The 21,611-nt window shown below is 44.5% G+C and overlaps 1 long non-coding RNA gene across 1 annotated transcript in view; it reads left to right on the top strand.

Moving 5' to 3' along the window:
* LOC121092076 overlaps nucleotides 1-19,476 on the top strand; it is a 23,548-nt gene extending 4,072 nt beyond the window's left edge. The window contains exons 2-3 of the long non-coding RNA XR_005829179.1: nucleotides 15,294-15,355; nucleotides 15,453-19,476. This is a non-coding gene — a long non-coding RNA (uncharacterized LOC121092076). The remainder of the gene's footprint in view (nucleotides 1-15,293; nucleotides 15,356-15,452) is intronic.
* The last annotated feature ends 2,135 nt before the right edge of the window (nucleotides 19,477-21,611 follow it).

The raw sequence follows: 21,611 nt of genomic DNA, 5'->3' as shown, positions 1-21,611 counted from the left end.
TGTTGACCTGGAGGAAGAGTAGTTAACTCAGCTCAGGTCTAATTATTGTGGTTGCTAAAAGAAGCGGTGCTGGTAACTTTCCGAAATAAACGAGCTGGATTTGGAAATAGGAACTTGCCGGGATGCTCTTTCCTAATTAGCTCCGAGGCGAGCGTTTGGGGACCTCGGATCACGGGAAAGTTTCCTCTTCTGCATTTTACTCCTAGGTATTCTGCAAGCCAAATCCTAAGAAATAGCAAAAATTCCCCCATATTTCACAACCTGCATGGCTTTTTATTTGAGATTATCTATCTATCTATCTATCTATCTATCTATCTATCTATCTATCTATCTATCCATCTATCCATCTCTCTCTCTCTCTATATATATATCTATATATTTTTAAATTTTATTTTCAGTTAACCTCTCTGGCGCCGAGTGCACTTCCTCAGGTAAAGATAGGGCAGGGAACAGAGAAAATGTGCTTTTGATAATTGACCTTATATATATCTATATATACCTTTATGAAAGAAAAAAATATTAACAAGGAAGATGAACACTTTTTTCCCCTTGGAAGGGATGCAAAAGGATTCAGACTCCACTGAGTAACTGGAGTTTCAAAATTTCTCTCGAAATAAAAAATAACTGCCCTGCCACGCTGGGAAGCAGAAAATAACCTCTGCAAAATGCCTGAAATGATGAGATTTGCATTGCTGAAGTTATGATAAGAAAACCTGTATTTAAACCCGCCAAAGTTTCCCGTCCCACCCCGTGTCCCTTGTCCCGTCCGTCCCCCCCCCCCCCCCCGCATCTGACAGTGGTCACTCTGCTAAATGACGTCTCAATAATAGAAATAACATCCATTTTTTTCCCCCTTGCCATCTGAAGCGATCAGTTAATTAAGAAATACACCCCCCATTTTGTGCGCACCCACCTTTTCTAAATGATGGGTGAGAATTTTATGAAATTATCGAAGAACTTGAGGGTGTGAAGAAAAAAAACTTTGGAGAGCTGTGTTTGCAGTGTATTTTTTCTCTGCTGGGAATATTTCTGGGCTGTGTCACAAAAATGAACCTACGCGGTAGTGGAAGCAATTTCCTGAAGAAAATAAACAAGGCTAAAGAATTTTAAATAAAGTAATTCGAACATGCAGTGATGGGTCAGTTTAAAGGATGATCAAAAACATCTTCTGGGGGGCGATTTATTATTTTTTTTCCCCCTCCGGAAAAGATAAACTAGAATTAGGAGGATTCGGGGTATTGTACTTTTCTACCTGTGTCTGGATGGTGATGCGTTTGCGGTCCATGTTTTCGGGTGCAACTTTAGAAATAGAGAAATAAAGACAGGAAAATCTGAGAAAGACTTAGAAAGATGCAAGATTAAAGGTATTCGACGGACGGTGGGGGGAAACAGAAATAAGTGTAAGAGAATTTATAAGAACTACTTCCCTCCTTGGGGGAAATAACACAATTATTTTTGCACATGTATATCAGAAATTTCAGCTGCTGCCGAATTTCCCGCTTTGAGATGAAAAAAACTGTATTCGGGGGAAAAAAGTAGAAAAAAATTGATGCAAGTCCTGACCATGCCTTTGTCATCGAGCTGCCCTGGAAACCAGCACGTTTGTGCTCGTATCGCGCTGATATTTTTTAATCTCTGAAAAGGTCCCGTCCCGCTGCGGGGAGTTCGTACCTGCTCGGGGGGCAGGGAGGGGAGGAGAAGCAGCAAACGAACTTGGCAGGACGGAATCGTTACCATCCTGGCAAGGACGCGGGGTAGGAGTTTAAGCCTCCAACTTTTACTTGGGGAGAGTAAAAAAATTAAATAGTAAAGAACTGTCCTGCGAGGAGGGCGGTGGGCGCCGGGCTGAAGTGGTGATCTCCCCTCCTGCGGGTTTTCGCTGAGGCTGAGGGAGGGGAGGTCGGGAATTTGTATTCCTTTCACCCTAGAGATGGACAAGATTGTCCTGACAACTGCAAAACGTGGGGGCTCAGACCTTTGTTCTGGGGCTGGCGAGTGCAATTTGGAGGTGGCGACTTACAATTTCTTCCTTTTTAAAGCAAAGCGGGACCGTCCGTGGCTGGAGAATTTTTGCTCAATAAAGTTTTCACAGATCGAGGGTGGGATTGTTTTTTTTTTCTTTTCTTTTTTTTTTTTTTTTACTTGTTTTGTTTTGAAGCGTGGCCAACAGCTTGCTAACAAACGTGGAAATTAATGGAAACGCTTCTGGTGACTCCAGCCCGCTTGGCGAGGGCGTCCCTAACCCGGGGCAGGAGCAGGCGAAGGGGCCCGATCCTGTCTCCCTTTCTCAGGGAAATCCACCTAGCTTTAATCCCAGTCTCTCTCTATTTCTTTTGGGGGGTGGGGGGTATGTGTATGTTATTTTTAATTCCCCAAATCGGGACCCCCCCTACCCCCCCACCTACAGCACCCAACCTCCCCCTCTCGCTGCCCCACGACCACGCAGGACGAGCTCAGTTTCAGCAGCGGGATCAGCTCCTAGCTGGCTCTGGATGTGCCTCCCCGGGCCCGATCCTGCCCCCCGGCAGGGCACCCCGCCCCGTCCCAGCCCGCCGCGCTGCGGGGCCCTCGGACGGGATCAGCCGGGTGCGGGCTGGGGGGGCACCGCGCTCCCCCGGCGAGGGGAAACAGCACCCACCGGGCTGAAAACACCCCCGCCGGTACATAGCACCCTTTCGTATACCCCCCAGTAGATGAAATCGTCCTTAAATCTTCTCAGTCACAACTGGAGACGGCAGCTCATATTACCATTAATTGAAATGAGAGCCGCGCTTGACAGATGGGGAATTTCACTCGGGTTTTTTACACGGGTGGTTCGGGGCTTCTCTGACCATGTATTTTTTTATCAGACCAGCGCTCTACGCACACCTTGCGGCCCTGCCCAGAAACACTCTCTACCTTCCTGCACGCCCAGCACCGGGCTGGAAGCGGGCGCTTAGCCGCAGCCTATACGTGTGGCCTGTGATGTCTCTATTGCTCGGTGCACGCCTGCCGTGGAAGCGGGGTTTGCTGGAAGGACCGTGTACGCGAGCCTCAGTGCGTGGCGCATCCACCCCCGGGCGCGGGTGGGTGCGCTCCCCGCACACCCCCACGGGGGATGAGCACCCACGCGTGGGCATCCGAGTGTGCCCTGGGGTGTCTGCGGAGGGCTCGGTGCCTCCGCTGGGCTGGGGGGTCGGGGCTGTGGCGGGCGGCTGTCTGAGGGGGACCGCCAGAATTATTCCCAGGCACCAAATACTGCTGTGGAGATTTCACATGATCTTCCTAATTCCACGTTTTATATTTTATGATTTCTTGCCAGCATCTCAGTGTGTTTCTGTTTAGATATACTAAGCTCCTTGAAATTAATTAACCTGTGGTCAGCAACAAAAAAAGTAATACTGGTTAAGCTATATTCCTTTACAACGTTTGGTCACAGTTAGTTACAGAATTTTCCAGCTGTGAAGATGATGTACACTATTTACTGTAATTGAATTGCTGTTATAACACCTTTCAAGAGGAAAAGTGATACATGACAAAAGTTGAGCCGACGCAGAGCCCCCCTTCCCGCCCCGCCGCTTATCTGGAAGGAAAACTTCGCTGCAGAGAGCCCCCACGCGTGTCTGCCCCGGGGGTGGGCGAGGACCCAGCCCCCGCGCAGGGGCACGGCAACCCCTCCGCACCCGCGCTGCACACCCGCAGCAAGCGGCTCTTGGGTTCCGCCGCGTCCCGCGCAAACTCCGCGCATCCCGCCGGGAATTCCTGGCTGAAACGGGTGGGACCCCCGGCGCTGCCCGGTCCCACGGCGGCTGCGGAGGGGCGGGGGGGCTGCTCCTGCATCGCTCCAAGCGCCGGGAACAGCCGTTCTCCTGTTCGGGGAGGCAATTGGATTTATTTCCTTCCAACTCGTAATAGATTCTCTAGAGCATCAGAGAGATTAGTTTATAAAGTAAATTCAAAGCAGGCTGTTCATTAGATCCCATTATTATGAAAAGGGGACGATCAGTTGGAAAATATCTATCTAATTTGGAGGAAAAAAACCACACATCTTAAATAATTTCTGTAACTTTTACTACCTTTGGCGTTTTTGGCAAGAGAACAAATAAAAACCCGGAGGAGTTAGAAGTGCTTTTTCCCCCTCTCCTTTCCCTCCCCCCCCCCCCCCCCCCCCCCCCCCCCCCTTTCTCAGTGCCACATAACAGCCTTTCCTCCTTCAACTTCAAAGAGGACTGAAAGGACAAACATTCTGATACAGCTAATAATACACGGAGAGAAAGAATTTGCATTCCTTAGCAAATATAAGTGCTCATTAATAGAATCATGTATTTGGCTAAGAACATCTTGCCAGCACCGCTGGGAGACAGAGAGTGTTCGTGTGGGGAGGGCTTGAGGAAGAGTTTTGATTGACGGTGTAGGAGCCGCATCTTCCCCCTTTCCCCCAGCCATATATATTAGGTCAACGATTAGTATAAAAAAAAGAAAAAAAGAAGTGAAGTAATAATCATAAAGGAACAGATGGGGACAGAGTGCCCTGCGACTTCTGAAAGGCACAGCAAGGACTCGCTGCCTATAAATTCATCAAGATAATACTAATTGCGCTCTTAGGCCGTGTCGCAGCTCCCAGCCGGCCGCCCTGCCAGGGGGTCCCGCACCCGCGCCCGCCGCCCTCCCACCCCCGCTCGCCCCTCGAGGGTCCCCGCTTGCACCCCCGCTCCCCTCCGCCGCTGAGCCCGGGGGTTTACAGGGCAAGCGCTCGTCCTGGGGACGGGGCTCGGGCCGCGCAGGGCAGGGCAGGGCAGGGCATGCTCGGCGGGGCCGGCGGGCAGCGCCGCCCGCTCCCTGCAGCCCCCCGCCCGCTGCCCTGCCAGGCTCCAGCGGGCCGCTGCCCGCTACTCTGTGCGTACCCCCTATAGGTGCCCGGCGCGGTTCGAGCTGTCCATACAGCCCCCGCAGGGACGCGTTCACAGGGCACGGGTGCTCGCCGCTAGGCAGGGGTGCAGTGCACCATCACAGCATCTCTCTGGGACTTGTCACCAGGAGCTCTCTCCACCTGGTACTTTCTTAGGCTCTAAAATGAGACGATTCCACCTAACAGGGGTGGTGGGAAATGCTAAACAGAATTAAAGTCTCTTTCTGATTGAAACTTTGTTAATTTGGCTCAGCTGAAGACAATTCCAGCAATTATCCAAAGCTTATTTTACCCTCCAGAGAACTCTTGATTTTGTTCTCATTTACTGTGATGTAAATCTGGATATACTCTTCCCTTACAGAAGTCTTCTTCAAAAGGGAATAAATCAGCTTGATGTGGACCCCAGGAAAGTTTACTGACACAGGTAGGCAAATCTTTCCTGTTTTCACCACAATAAATTACATAAAAAAGATAAAATATTAGAGAAATTAAAAGGCAGCTTTGTCTTTTAAAGTGATTAGCTGTGATTCCCTCCTGCTCTCTTGACTTATGCCTATAGTTGCTGCTTGACATCTTGCTCCAAAGAAAGAATATAAAAATATCCAGGCAGTGTAGACTGAGTACATGTGTCTGCGAGGTGACTTGCAGAGAGCAGACGGTGGATCAGAACTGCAGCTAGACATAGGGATTATAATTTGATCCCTGAGTTTCTAGCATCTAGTTTTAAAAGTACCGTAATAAACAGCATTTTAAAGGTGAACAATATATCTTGAACTGTTATGTTGAAGGACCTGGTGAGTTTATCATCACTTCAGTCTGTAACAGCAGGTTTGGATAGCTTTCTAGAAGCTAACCCTTAACTCAGCCACAGGGTTGAGAGCCTAGTGTAAACACTGGTCTAGGATACGGCCCACCACTGAGAGTTTTACTACATCAAACTTTGTCGCTAACAGTTCCTTTCTGGCTTTCAGTCTTTCAGGCTTATTTAAGAAGTTACAATTGCTTGGAAGTTTCTTACGTGAGTGTATTTGTATTATTCAAACACAGCTGAATGTAATTTGCCTGTGATTTTAGTGGGACCATATTTCATCGGAGATGCACAGAAACACCAGAGGAATAGCGCTAGGAAAGCATCACATGTGGTTCTATGGGATGGTTTGTGTATGGCAAGAGCAGAAACATGCGTCGGCTTCAAAGAAGTCCTGTATTTTATTAGCATAATGTGTAGAAATTGTCAGTCAGGGGCTTGCTGTTGGTTTAGGCTCAGCAGTCATTGGTCTAATAACCTTCTGACTGAGTTTGGGATTAAAAAGTCAAAAGTTTTTCGTTCATTCAGCAAGCAGGACCCTCTGTCTGAGCACGCTGATGTCTGCGTTGACTCTTTGTTCTGCCCCAGTGGTCCCCGGCCCACGCTGGCCCTGGGAGCCCTGGGATAACAATATCAAGCAAGGAATGCCCTGGCGTCTTTTTTTTTTTTTTTTCTCCCCTGTCCCCATCCTTTTTAATTCCTGTGGCTGTGAGCAGCCTCGGAGGGTCCATAAGGTTAACAAATTGGGAATTTCAAACCCCTTTGTTTCAGCCTCCCCTGAAACATGCCTGTTGGCTTTGCTATGGGGCCGTGCAGGAATCCTTCCTGACCGATGGCCCCAAGTCCCTGAGCTCATGGGGTCCTGAGCTCCGGTGCCAGCCTCAGCAGGGGGCTGCGCCAGGGTGAGGAGCGTGGATCTTCTGGGATGAAATAAAATGTTTCAGATACAATGAATTGGACATCTGTTTCATCAGAGAAAAAAAAGAAAAAAATTCATCAGCTCTAATGAGAGATGCTAAGATATTTTAGTATGTTGATAGACTGCCTCCTGCTCCTCACAGCTGGAACAAACACGCTACCTAATCTGTTGGCCCCTAGGAATGATTTTTTTCTCCCCGGATAATACCTTTTCTTCACATCAGAGCACTGGAGTATCAGTAGCACGCACTCAATGCTTTTCCATGCGCTCTTCAGTGGTTTTGGGTCATTGCCAGCCTTCAATTTACCTGCAAGCTCCCTTATCTCTAGGCTGTGGATCCATTCTGTGCTGGATTTCTTAAATAGGATGATGTTCTCCTGTGCAAGCTATTGTTTTTTAAGTCAGTAGCAATACCAGTGCTAAAAGTCTGTTTTGTTTCTCTGTTAACATGCTTGGGAGATCTGTTTTTATCCTGAGCTTGTCCCGTAGGGTTCACCTCCTCCAAATGCTTCCCTACCCTTTAAGTGTGCTGGGCCAGGCATGCAGGACTTGTTCTTTCTCACACTGAGAACATCTCAGCGTCACCCATCATCTGCAGCAGTCTTGCTCAGTGCTGGGTGACACTCCTGTGTGCTGGTTGCTTTATCAAGAGCCGTTAACCTTTCGTTCATGTGATTTTTATTAGCAGCTGTGTGTGGCCTCTGAATGGTTTTAGGGTATGTTCCTGGACCTGACCACATTCTCCCCTTTGGTTATAAGTTGGGTTTGTGCACAGATTCAGTTCTTGCAAGCTGAACTCTTCAGTTCTTTGTGCAAACTTATTTTTCCTGTAAATACAATATTGTTTCTGGATTTTTCTGGGAAAGAATTCCTATTTACTCCATTCTCGGGTACTATGTTTTTTTCTAGGTGCAGCTCTCTCTTGCCTTTATTTGTACTTTCCTCCTTACAAGAGGTGTCAGGAGGCTGAGCTCCACCCAACCCATCCTACATACCACGACCTGAAACGTGCCATGAAAGATGGTTCTGCTTCTAACACGAAACATGTGCTTTTCATTTGAAAAGCAGTGACCAGAGATGGTGTGAGTATAGTTGGGACTTTAGCCAGGCACTTGCAGACCAACTTCATAGCATTGCCTACGAGAAGACCATTGCCTCAGAGTAGATAACTGCCTTTTCCTGGGCAATCCCTTCCAGCTGCCCCAGCAGTGGCCTGTTTCCAAAGTGCTGTCACCCATGTTTATTCAATACTTGTCATAGTACAGTCTCTTCTGGAAGCAGGACCCTGTCTGAAGCTACTGATAACAGCTTGTTGTGCTGTTGACATGGTTGCGGATCCCATGACTCCCCGTATTTCTTTTTTTCAGATGTAGCATTCCAGGTCCCTTTTTTTTTTTTTTAAGCCTTCCTTTCATTAAATTGTGCTGATGCCACAGAAAATTGTCAGCTGTCCATTCCTTCCCTAGACAGGGAATATATCTTTATGTATATATATGTATATATGTATGTATAATCACAGCAAGGGGAGGAAAGGGTCAGGTGTTGCTATGGAAAGAGACTATTAATCTGTGACAGAACTGGTACTAGGGGAGGTGAGAGCCTTCCCCTGCACAAAATAAGCCTTTAAAAGGATGCTCACGGAGAGCCCAGCCTTTCTCCAGGAGATGCCTGCACCAAGTTCGGTAATTTGGTAATTTGTTCCTCTTATTCCTTGCCTTTGATGATGGCTCTTCAACCAGATTTTCACTGATCTAAATGTAGCCCAGTCTCAACTACTCTGGATTAAATTAGAAAGAAGATTGGTATGAGGTACCAACTTGAATGCTTTACAAAGAGCGTGACGGCTAGGTCCCAAAGATTGTTGTAAGTTTCTCAAAAATCTTGTGATGGTTTTTGCCAGCCAAGCATCTACTTATATGCATAAAAAATCTTTCACTTTTAATAGATGTATCCAAAAGGAAAGAAGGGGAAGTTGAAAGCGAGGGGGGAGATTATCCCTTTTCTCATTTGTGTTAAAATCATGCCTCTTGCAGACCCCAGCTGCATGTCATTCTCTGGTCCATCATGGTCACGGGTTTCATCAGGGACTATCACATTAACCAGCCTGTAGCAAATGAAACTAGCTCTGCTCTTATTAACTCCATCACTGACCAGCACGAGGGAGGGGAGGGGAATCCTCTGGTGCCTTTGCAGAACTGGTTTCTCTTTACTCCATGTGTGCCTGTCCAGATACACGCAAATGGCTTCAGCTTCCTGAGGCTCCCGGTGAGGATGGGATTGAAGCAGCCGCGCCTGACCCACCAACTGGTCTTTACCTGTACACCCCATAAAACACAGAAGATTATGTTATTAACTGTGACATCTTGACTGCATTTAAAATTAAAAGGGTAAAAGGTAGACCTGCAGCTGAATTTCTCACCTATAAAACTTAGGTTGTGCTCTGGGTGTTTTTACATCATCATCATAATTATCTCTCTGGGTGTATTTTTTAGCAGCCTGTCTGATGGCTTCATCCTGGTCTGGCTTAGTGATGGAGCTAGAAGTAAAGAGTTAAATTAATTTCTTCCCATAAGGCAGGATTTTTCAATCCATTTCAGTGTTCTAGCCTCTGCCATTTTTCTTGCTGACCGCAGACCTGCCAGTTGGTGTTACCTCTCCCGGTCACTTGGAGGTTGCCTCATGGACCACAAGGTCTCTCCTGGCCAAAGGCTGAAAACTACTGCTTGGAGGAATGTGAATGAGCAGAACAAGCCTCTTGCAGGGTCATTGGCCTGGCACAATACTCACACACACCAAGTAATGTGCCACAAGCAACATTTTATTTTTGCTCTGCCTGCCAGTCTCAATTTCAACTTTTTAAAAATTTTCTTTTGCTACAGGAAACATCAGAGGACTGTGGATTGGGGACCACTGTCCTATATAGAATAAGAAGAGTTGGCTTAGATATTAAAGTATTAACATTTCCTTGGGCCTCCCTTATCTCTAGCATGTTTACATTTTCTTCGGAAGTAGTTTGATTAATTCTGATATTTTTGTTTTGCTCTGGACCCTTAAATCCTGGTAAGAAATCAGCATGTCTGGCTTTTAAACCTTTGCAATTGGAACAAGTCACCTTCTTGCAGGCACATGTGTCTGTGTGCATACACACAGAGACATGTGTCAATATACAGAGAAACAGAAAGAGGGGTTTATGTGCTTCTCAGGAGATCAAACCTGGGAAAAGGAGGGTGACTTTTTCCTCTACAGCATTTAGAAATATCCCATGACCCCTCTCTGCATTTTGCAGAGCAGATTTAGCTGCAGATCCAGCACTCCAAGCAGGGCTGCTGCCCCAGCCACTGCGTTAGTGTCATTTCTCCTTCCTGCCTACTTCAGCAATTATGTTTTCAGCCAAGAGCAGTGAACACAGAGAGGCAAACAGTAGAAAACTTGCAAATATTTGAAAGGTTTTTACTGATCAGGGTTCAGAGCTCCAGTTAGTTATTATTTCATAGTGTAGAAGAAAATACAGGCTTTGTCTTCTGTAAGTGACAGACACAGGGTAACCATCAGAGCGGCTCCGGTGAGCTTCCCGATATCAAGACAGCTAAAGTTCTGTTCAGAAGCTGGTTGGCAAAGCAAACTGAGCTGCCCATCAGCCGGTGCATGGTACTGGCAACACAGAATGATGAGAGTAAAAAATAAAAACAATGGAGTGGCCTATTCTAAACTTTGGGATAAGGGTCAAGATGCCTGATGTGATTATAGGTGGTCACTGGAGACAGGATGACTGGTGAGAAGGGGAGGGAGGTGGTTAGCAAGAGCTTGTGGTGTGCCTGGGGCAGACAAAAGAAGAGTCGGGAAGCAACAGTTGTATTTTCCAGAGCAAAGAGATTAATTAGCGAGAAGGGCTGGTTTTGTGGCACAAAGCAGGTTTTCTTCACAAATGGGCATGAATAGTACCATGAGAGAGATGGGGCTCTATTTCCTCTCTTGGGAATCCATGGATTGTTTGCTAGTGAGGGAAGAGGGATGCAATCTCCTTAGTCCTACTAGTAAACCTATCCCCAATAAAAGCAGATCTTAGTAAATAGGGAAGGCTGGGTTTTTTTTTTACTTGCTTGGGTGGTCCTTTTTGCATGATAACATGTGCCATATCAAATGGTGTCCACATCACTGCAAATGCTCCTTGGAGTCTGAAGTGTTTACAAGATAAATTTCAAATGGTGCAGGAAAGGGTGCATCACCATCACCTTACACAGTTACATACTTTGCATCCAGTGTCCATTTTAAATTAAATGACAACATATGAGAGAGATTGCCTGACACGTTTGACCTATTTGTTATGACTTTGATAATTTTTTTAAAGATCCTACCTCGGGAAGATTTCTTAAGTGATAAGAGAGAGCAACTATTGGCTACTCATGCTAAAGGAGTGCCATGAAGGGAGGACAGGGGGAATGGAGGAAGAAAGGCAGTTGTATAAGATGTGGCTAAACAGATGATCCAAGCTGGCATCACTGGGGGAAAAAGAAACTGAGATATGGTAAGAAAGAAATATATATAAAAAAGAAAGCATATGGGCATCTGGGAAGTGAGGTTAAGAAGTATGACCTTGCTGTAGGATGGAAAAAAGGAGTGTAAAGGATGTCTGGAAGATAGGCACAGGATGCTGAGAAAAGTGATTTGTCACTTGGGTTTTTGGGATGGGTGACAGATGGGAGGCTGTGGTGAGGAAGGAGACACAGAAAGGAGGAGAAAGGTGCACACAGCAGACCAGGCTGGACCTCAGAAGGGTGCTGGAGGGAAGGTGACAGGCGGTGCAGGTCAGGGGGAGCCAGGGATGGCTGCCAAGCCCGCATGGTGATGGGGTGGCATTGTCAGTGACGATATTGTCAGGGATGGCAGACAACGGGAGTAGGATATGGGGGATGTGGGAGAGGAAAGTGCTTTCAGCCGCCACCGCTGACGTGGGAGGGGTAAGTTCAGTGTTGATCTCTCAGTGCAGTTCCTCAAAATCTGGGGCCATCTGGACACAGTCCTGTCCCTCATACAAGCTGTCAGCGGCATCGAGGGATTGCTCTGGCAGCCAGGACTTGCTGGCACATCCAAGAGCCTCCGTGCTCATGGCCAGGAGGGCAGATGGCACCAGATCCACTACAGTGGCTTTGCACCACCTGGTGCCCCCTCTTTGGGGGAGTCCTGCAGAGCCAGGTGAGCCTGACTTCAGGCGCTGCTGTGTCACTCAGCCGGATGGTGTAGAGCTACCCTGCCACACCACAATGAGTAGACACCTAAAGACCTTCAAGGATATGAGCCATGGTGCAAACGTTCAGGATGTCCACATTCATTTTTGGCTGGCTGTATTATGTCAGGCATCACCAAAACAACAGCCTGACATGGGTGACAAAGAAATCTGCTCACAAAATGTCTGCAAAGGAACAGATATTTACAGCGATCAATTTCTTCAACCTCATTTTCTCCGCACTTCCCTTGCTCAGCACAGATCTGATGCATAAATTAAAATTTGGGCTGGTGTTTTGAGTTGCTCCAGCAATGGGTATGAATAGGAGTCTTTAAAAATGTTGGCCATTCCTGCTCACGCACAGCTATACATCACGGATTATTTTATTCAAGAAATGTCATTGGCTTTCAACCATCCCATTAACAATACTAGTTTGTTATAGCATATCTGATAATGAGGATCTGAACAGTAAATGCTTTGGGGTAAGAAACTGATGGTATGTGTATATTACCGATCTTAGAGCTGCGGAAAATAATGCCAATGATTGCAGGCCTTCCATGAAAAAAAAAAAAAGGCGGTGCCAGCAAGGACAGTATAAAGTTGTGTATCAAAGGAGATGACATGGGAAGCAAACAGTGACTGTGAATTGATTAAAGTGTCAGTTTCCCCTGGCTGAGGAGCACTGGCCATTTCTCTTCTCACCTTGGGCACTACCTCCTCACAGATGCCATCCCTGGGGGAGGGAAGAGGTTGTAGTCAGTTCATCCAACCCACAGCCCTAACAAACTCTTCTGCCAGAGGAGACCCTGAGACATTTTACCTTGAATCCCATATGTGCATGTATTTCTTCCACTGGAAAATATAAATGTTTAAAAATAAATTACATCCATTTCAGTTAAACTTTAAGACTTCTCAAATCTAGGTATGACTTTCTGGTCAAAACCTCTGAGGCAGAGATGCTCATATAAAAATAACAAATGGACCCACAGTGAAGATATTCACAGAGTGAAATAGAAAGACAAATAGAAGATTTGAACACATTTCCTCTGCATCATAAATGGGCTCCCTAAGCACTAATTTATTAGTAATTTGGTAAAGGGAAGAGAGGAGAGAAAGAAGAGAAGAAAAAAGATTCCAGTTGATAAATTTGCAACTGTTTTCGTTGTATTTTATCACATAACATGAAAATACATGTAATGGATTCATACGCAAGCAAATGATGAAATACATATAAACTCATGAATAACTGCATACCCATATTAGACTAATAGAAAGCAGAGACCAGTCTTAAAAATTTACCTTGAACTATGCTAGACTGTACAGCTATGTCACTTTACCCCAGAAGAGCATCTCATCTAGCATCTGCTGTATGATTATACACTCTGCTTTGGGACTGCACTAATGTGACAATTTAGGAAGTACACTTAAATGGATGATCTGAAGTGTACGGTACAAGTACCTGTAATGGACCATCCCAAACTCCTCTTTTAGATAGGGAGAAAAGATGAAAACCTTTGACACAGTAGCCTTGACACAGGTACTTGAACGAATGCTGTAAGTATGGTGAATGTGGTTCAGGGAAGGGACATACTAACTGCAAATATTATTAAAGCAGCTACTGATTTACAAATGCATAAACTGTAGAAGAAAGGGAGCCATGACAAAACCTGTTAATGATAAAATTGGAAAGAGAAACATTGCTTACCTAACTGGTTAAATCATGATGGAGAATAAAATCAGTTTTAAAAGAAACAGCAGATTTAGAAGCACACTCAATACGTCTGCCAGCCTAAAATAGCTGGTGCCGCTAAGGAAGAGAAGTCTATAACCACAGCGAAACTGTCCGATTCTGTTCAGCCCTGTGCAGATCTGTACACTACAGCCTCTCAGCCACCTCCACTGATGCTGCAGGCAAGAGTTACCCAGCTCTACCTTTGCTCTCCCTACTGACAGAGAGGACTGAACTTAACCTCTCAGAACAGATCCATCTTAATCATAGAATCATAGTTTGGGTTGGAAGGGACCCTAAAGCTCACCTTGTTCCAACCCCCCGCCCCGGGCAGGGACACCTCCCGCTGGCCCAGGCTGCTCCCAGCCCCATCCAGCCTGGCGCTGAGCACTGCCAGGGACGGGGCACCCACAGCTGCTCTGGGCAGCCTGTGCCAGCGCATTGCCACCCTCACAGAAAAGAATTTCTTACTAATAGCTAAGGCAAATCTACTCTCTTTCAGTTTAAAACCGTTGCCCCTCATCCTATCACTACATTCCCCGACATCTTGGACATCTATATGTCCTCAAAAGATCTAGAGACAGATTTACAATCATTAACAGAATAAATTTCAGGGGTATGAAATTAATACCTACTGGGTGACTTCAGTGCTCAACATTCATTGATTTTAAAACAGCAGAAGCTTTTAAAACTTTTTTTTTTTTTTTTTTTCTGATTAGGTCCTATAAACATAACTTCTGGGTGTCTAAGCTCTCATGAAAAATCAAAGGAAGCCTGCATGCAAAGCAGAAGTAATTTGTCTCACTTTAGTTTACTCTTGTTTGTCCCGGAAAATGAAAAGAGGCTTTTCTCAATGCACGTGTGCACTACAGTTGTGTTTGGAGTTAAACTTCTTATTGTAATGTTGGAAACCCAAACTGTGCATGCAAATCCCCTGATGGCTTAGTACTGGATTTCGTAGTATCATTGCAGAGACATCTTTGAAAATTTGGCCCCATTTTGTAGTGATAATGTGACAAATTTCTCCTGTATGGCAATTCTGGTGAGCAGTGTGCCTGGAGGTTTGGCTAGTTTGTGAGGATTAAAGTCTTGGTTTTAAAGACAGTAGCTTATTTTTCCTCCAAAACAATAATGAAAATAGAGATATCTGCATTTAGAGAAAAACAGATCCACAAGATAGAAAATTACAGTTACCTCATCTGAGTGGTGTTTGAAAGCTCCCAACGAAGCCTGTGCTCCCCTTGTTAAGTTCCTCTGCCAGGACCTGGGCCTGATTTTTTTTATTCTTCATTGCTTTGAGCATGCAGGATTTCTAAAGAAGCTCACTTTCACCCTGTTTACTTCAGAAATTCAGCTCAGGTTTCTGTCTCTTATGGATCCTGAGCATACACCTGACATGAGTCCTCATGTTGGGCTCCAGTTGAAGGACCCAGTGTCGGGTGTGATGGCTTTCTTTCCCTCATCCCAAGCCCGTGTTCTGTCACACAAAAGGGCATCCTTATGCCAGGATCAAGTCCACTAGCTCCTTCACTTGTTCAAAGGTATCCTTTTATGCCTTTTATGATAGACATTTTTCTTAAGCCCTTGCCAATTAAATTCAGTTTAATAACTCTGTCCATTTATGTGACACATTTCATCTTGGAAGACCTAATAAAAACACTAATTACTGTTCAGAGTGCTCCCAAGAGGTGAATTATCATTATCACATCTTCATTCTGTTGATAGGGAAACTGAGGCAACGTGATCTGCGTAGGACAACAGACCAGAATCCTTGCCAAACCACCCAGGTGAGTTCAGTGCTGTATGTTTTTCCATGTGGGTCAAAATCTACTTCTTCTGGGTGTAAATGGAGGAATACCTTGCTATCTCAAGTCTTTCTTCCAGAATTCAACAAAGGAAACAGCTGAGAGCATGGAGCTATCAAGTCTTGGAGCCTCTGCTTCCTCCTCATGTTTTGATTAAGCTTCCTGCTGTTGCATCAACACTCTTGGCAGAAGCAAAGGTCGCTCTCAAAGGCAGCAAGGTCCTTTGGGTACAAAACCGATACAGCCGTCACCCAGCAACATCCAGGGGCTTTTTCAGTTGGGGCTGAGTGAGTTCACCCCAGGATATATGCCCAGATGACCTTGCAATCATGACCATGCTGCTATACCAGACCTGTGCGACTGTCACCAGCACTCGGGGCATTTGAAGGATGATGCAAAGGTGAATGAAGGGAGCCAGGCCATGAAAATGATGTCTCTGCATCTTTCTGTTCTCTGCTGGGCATCTAACTTATAATGCCAGCAACGCTTTTCTCCCTTGGTCTCAAGAGGAAAGCTGTATTTGGAGTAGGGCAACATGCCTTCATTTGAGATATTTAATGCCTTCGAAGCACCACCAAAGCTCAATTAGCAAATAGAAAAAAAAAACCCAGAAGTCAAAGCAGGAGACCTATGTATGTAGTTCCAACATCAAAGGAATATTACCTGCGCTTTCATCTCCCTTTCCTCTTGTGAGTCAAAGGTAGAACACATTACTGCATATTTTAAGCATTTTCTATTTTGAAAGCTTAAATGTCAGTGTAATTCCCCCAATGGTAATTTCTGTTGTGCCGTTCCAGGCGGGTACTTCAACAGAATGTCTCCCAGTTTTCACATGATTATCTCCGTCTCCTCCTTTGATAGGTTTGCTTCCAATTGCTTCAAGTATTCACTCTGGATTTGAACTGGTTCATATTCCTTGACAATTTGCTTTGAACACTGTCAGATGAGGTGTGGTACTGCCTTTTATGGGGCATTTTTGATGTCGTACTTTCCCCTGGCTCCCCCATCCTCTTCTCTCAAATGCAGGATCATCTGGTTGCACCTAGACTTACTTGCTGTTCAGAGCAATCTATAATATAACCACCTGGAAAAGAACATAACTTCTTTTTCTTTTTCTTTTTCCATGTTTCTTTCTTTAGAATGAACTTTGCATTTGAGGATTATTGACAAATCTGTTTGAAAAAGACATGTGAAGAAAAAACCTTTATGGTCCATCTTGTGGTAAAAAGCGGGTATTTCTTTGCTCATTTGAATGTCGGTGGATTATTTATGCTGGTGCAATGTTTTGAAGAGATAAAATACTCCCCACTGTGCTACATGCAAATCTCTGCAACGTAAACATAAATAGTTGTTGCACATGCATAATCAAAGACATTTTTTATAATTATTGTTGGATAGTTCAGTCCTCTAATAGCATCATCTGGTGTAAATCAGTGTAGCTCTACTGAAGCCTGCAAAGCCCCTACCGATTTGTACCAGATGGGACTCAAACTCTTCGCTCTAAGTTTAGTCCTTCTGAAAAAAAAGAAAAGAAAGGGAAAAAAAAGGCAAAAGCCTGATAGTCCTTGAAAATGAACTTCTTGTTAATTCATGGAAAGCTTGTAGAGCAAGAGTGGCAGGGACTTTTCTTGATCCATATGTATGCCTCAGTCCTTATCTAGAGAGAACATTTCTGCGATGAGGGAAGGCGTGGGTTTCTGTGCCAAGTTAGTTCTTGGCCCCTCTGCTCAGACTATTGCAAAGATTTGCCAGATAATGTCATTTATAATGTGAACTCCTTTCTGCCGAGATTTGGACTAAGACAACCAGCTCTTTAGCATAGGCCAGCATACCGCTGCCAGATGCTAAGAATTTTCAGTCGTTCACAACCTGTGCTGCATTTTTAGATACCTGAAGGTGAAGGGCTCAAAATCTGCTTTTCTGTCCCCAGAGCCATCTTGTTTCACTGTCATTCAGCATTATCTTTTCTCCAACATCGTACACAGCACAAAGAACTTTTTAAAGCTACTTTGACACCTGATTCTACCCCAGCTGAAGACAACAACCTCAGTCTCACCCTTCTGGTGTTCTGCAGATAAACTTTGCTTGGAGTTAGTATAAAATACAATGCTCAGCAGCATTTATTTTCACAAATTCATTTAGACTACATCATCCAAATAGCTGCTAGTGGAGACTGCCCAGGCATATTTCAATGCCATAAACATACATTTATTTCCAAATCATCAGTGTTAGTAACCAGCATACAGAGTGTTTTGTCCAACAGAAATGAAGGTAACTTAGTGTAAAAAGCAGTGGAAAATTAGAGGATTGTTCCCTTTTGAATGTTGGCAGCAAAAATATCCCCTAAATACTGAATTATCGCTTACTATAAGATAATAGAACGTTCACCTAAATTTCATGGAGGTGTAAGTTTTTACAGTATTGAAGAGTACACACATATGCATGCACTATAAATGTATCCAGCTTTCAACCAACTGAAATTTTGCATTACTATGATCTGCTCTTTCAGGTTTGCCTGCCTGTGAGATTTTTTTCCTGTTTTCTGCATTTTCAACAAGATCCTCCCAAAGAGTTGTTATTCTTGTATAAGCTTGATGTGGACACAAACTTTTTTGCAAGAAGTCTGAGCTACTGTTAGCAGCTACTGAAGAGCTCTAAGTCTGATGCGGGTTTAATTTGTGATGAGTGCCATGGCAGAACAGTCTAACAATATAAGTCTGTTGGACATGTCGTCTGGGCTGTCACGTTCAATTTGCACATGACCTCCTGGCCAAAAAATGGGAAAGAAGTGGTAGAATGTGGGACTGAAAGCTTATATTATTGCTTTGACAGCTTCACTCATCTAGAAGTAATGCAAAATGCAATTTATATTTATACTCTCTGACCTTCTGTACAGAGAGGGAAACTATCTAATGATGGGCCATGGTAGCAGAGAAAGAAACAGATCTCAATACAGCTGGAATTTGTCTACATTTTTTGCTTTTCAACCATTCAATTACAGTCAAAAGATAAATGAAACATGAAGAGTGCCTTGGTTAGGTAGTGACACAATTATTTTATAGTGAGTAGGTTCTGGCTTTGAGCCTTGGCAAAGGTTGCCATGCACGCCTTGTTTCACTAGATACAGATAATCTGCCTGCTCCCACTGGACAAATCCCCTCTGTTTGGAGGTGTGTCATTATGCCCATCACAGGAGGAGAAGAAAGACACCAGCAACTCAGTACCACTTTTCCCGTGCATTTGAATATTCTTGAGAGAGGCTGACACTCTAATCCTATTAACTACGATAAATCAAGTCAGGCCTAATTGTAAATGGGACATTATTCATTTTTGTGGAAAACAGGCAGATAGGAAGAACGCACCACATTCTTCTCATCCGAGGAGCAGCACGTGGGTTTGTATCTTCTCAGGGAAAAAATAATGCATAAATCAGCCTTTGATTCTGACAGAACTGCCGAAGTAAATACCGGGTAACACCTGAAGATCCTTAACAACTTGTCTCAGAGCAGGTATCATACTGCCATAGCTCAGCAGCCTTCAGAGGCCTTCACTGCAGCCACGACTGTTTACAACAGCATGATTTGGCTCAAAAATTCAGCCTCCAGCTGCATCTGTTTCTCTCTTTTCATCTAAAAGAGATGCAGCATTTGAAGGAAAAGTTATTTGCAGGAATGAGCATTAAGGGAAGACAACAGGCACATAAAACAGAAAGCACAGGTTTTATGCGTGCCAGTGTATTTTGGACAACTACATCAGCCTGAATTTGTCTCTTCATGCCATTGATCTGTTCTGCCTTAAATAGGAGTTGATCCAAAGGCCATTGGCCTCAATAGCGAGACTTTCATAAATGGTTGTAGGCTGTGAAACAAGCCTAGGGGTAGCCTGTTTTCTGTCTTAATTGTTTTATTCTGGATTGCCGCGTTTCAATGGGTGTTTTTTTACTTTTGTAGCTTGAATGATTAAAACCCCACATTATCAGACAAAAAATTTAACTGATATCCAACTTTCTTCATGGAATTCCTTTTTTAAAAGTTATATGATGGCAATAATAAACAACTAAACCAATGGTCACTATACCGTTAATATGTCAGAAAAGAATAAAAATATACACACAAAGGCTATGGGAAGGTCATGTTTCATAAATAAATGCAATAAGATGAAACAACTAAGACAAAATAGTGCAATGATGAGAGGCTGAGTGAATATTAAAATGCAATTTATCTTTCTTTTGGTTTGTTTGCCAGTGAGAAAAAGTACTTTGTCCAAACTATTAGTTATCCTACAGGTTAAAAACTTCTTACCTCTGCACCTTTTGGAGCAGAATATAATTATATTTTTTAAATTATAAGAAACCTTGGAATCTAGTTGATTTATGTAGTAGCTTCTTTCTCTGGTCCCTGCAGGCTGGTGGAAACTCCTGGCTTTCCAGCGTGTAATGTTACAGTACATGGGTTTAAGTGATGGGCCACACATGAGGACTGAGATCTCTGGGGTGACTCCTCGGAGGCGAGGGGCATGGCTGAGTGTGAGCATGGCTGTGTGAGGGGCACTTTGCAGTGTGAACCTCGCAGTTGGTGCACATGGTTAAATCAATACCCACCTCCCTCAGGGCTCCTCCAGCCAAAGAGCACCGAAGCTCAACCAGGGAGTGATCTAACCGGGAGGTCTGCTTCCTTTTCTTTCTTCTTTTTTTTTTTTTTTTTTTTTCCCAAGTGGACAGCTAGAATAGAAAGAAGTTAAAACAACCACAACCCCCCCACAACATACCTGTCTAGGTCCGAAAACTTGTCTAGGTCTGACTCCTGCTGGTGTCACAACAGGCTTTGCCCTTGGCAGCAGGAGGAAAGGCGTGAGGCCTTTGATTTGGACGGGAGGGAGAGGAACGCCCTCGGGTAATTGCAAGGTTGCTTTTACAACCTCTTGCCCAGCAGCTGGTACAGTAAGCGGTGTCTCCTCTCGCACATTTTGCAGACCTTTTCCAGCTGAGTCATTAAATCTGGAAAAAAATGGAGCAGTTGAGCTGGTGTTTTGGAGGATTGATTTGGAAGTGGGAGGAGGAAAAAATCCCCCTCCTTTGTCTGCACCCTTTTTTTTTCCACCAAGCTGCTGGAGTGAAGCAGTTAATAGTGATTTTTTTTCCCCCATCATTTTTAATCCACAACCTTGCCCTGTACCTGCCCTTATAATCCCCTAGCATGTGCTGGTGACATCACATGGCCATCAGCTCCCAGCTCCATCCCTGTGACTGTCATTAACTGTTGCAAGCAAATGAAAAATGACTGGGAGACTCGGTGGCTCCCACCAGTGACCTTGGGTATTATTAGAATGACCTCGCTTTGGCTTGACCATAAAAAAAGAAAAACCTTTCTTGATATCATCACAGGGGCTGGGGCTGAACTGAGGCTGTTTGCAGCGAGGAGCGGGAGAGGAGTCGAGGAAACCATTAAAGAAAGCAAAGTAAATGTTATGCAAAGATGCAGTGGCCATAAATACTTGATCAGAGGCGCAGCCCCGTCACAAGCCCGCAGCCTGACCCCTTGCCAGGACACGCCGGGCAGCACTGGGGTTACAAAGCACCTTGCTGGTCCTAATTTCAACCCACCTCCTGTTTGTTATTTGTTTGCTTGATCTTTAAAAAAATAGAAAATCACATGTAGCCACTTAAAGGCTCATTGGCCTCACACACCTTATATTCTGGCATACTTTTGCAGTCCTACACACACCTCTGTACACAGAACAGGCAACAGGCTGGGCAGGACACACACTGCTTCGTGTAGTGTAACACGGAAAACCTGTCTTTCTGTATCTGTGTACATACACCTACTCTGCGTGCAAACACACATGCACATATATATACAGTATGGTTATCCATGTGCATAAGTATATACATACACGTACAGCACATATATATACAGTATGGTTATCCATGTGCATAAGTATATACATACACGTACAGCACATATTTATAAATGTTCATATTTATTGTTGTGCATTATTCTCAATGCATATGAATATGGACATAAAAAGAGCACATACTCATCACATCTGATGTTGCCTTCTATATAATGCATAATGGTATGTGTAGCACATAGCAGTTGCATTTCTTCCAGTGTACTCTAATGATATTAGTAATAGCAGTAATAGTAATAATAATAATAATAACAACAACAACAACAACACATAGCTGGGCTGGGCCAAGGAGATACGAGGATGCCCTGCTGTTTAATGCTCTCCCTGG

The sequence above is a fragment of the Falco naumanni genome, chromosome 7 (assembly GCF_017639655.2).
Source record: "Falco naumanni isolate bFalNau1 chromosome 7, bFalNau1.pat, whole genome shotgun sequence".
Taxonomy (NCBI): domain Eukaryota; kingdom Metazoa; phylum Chordata; class Aves; order Falconiformes; family Falconidae; genus Falco; species Falco naumanni.
The sequence above is the reverse complement of the archived record's forward strand: the minus strand, read 5'-3'. Positions and strand labels throughout refer to the sequence as shown.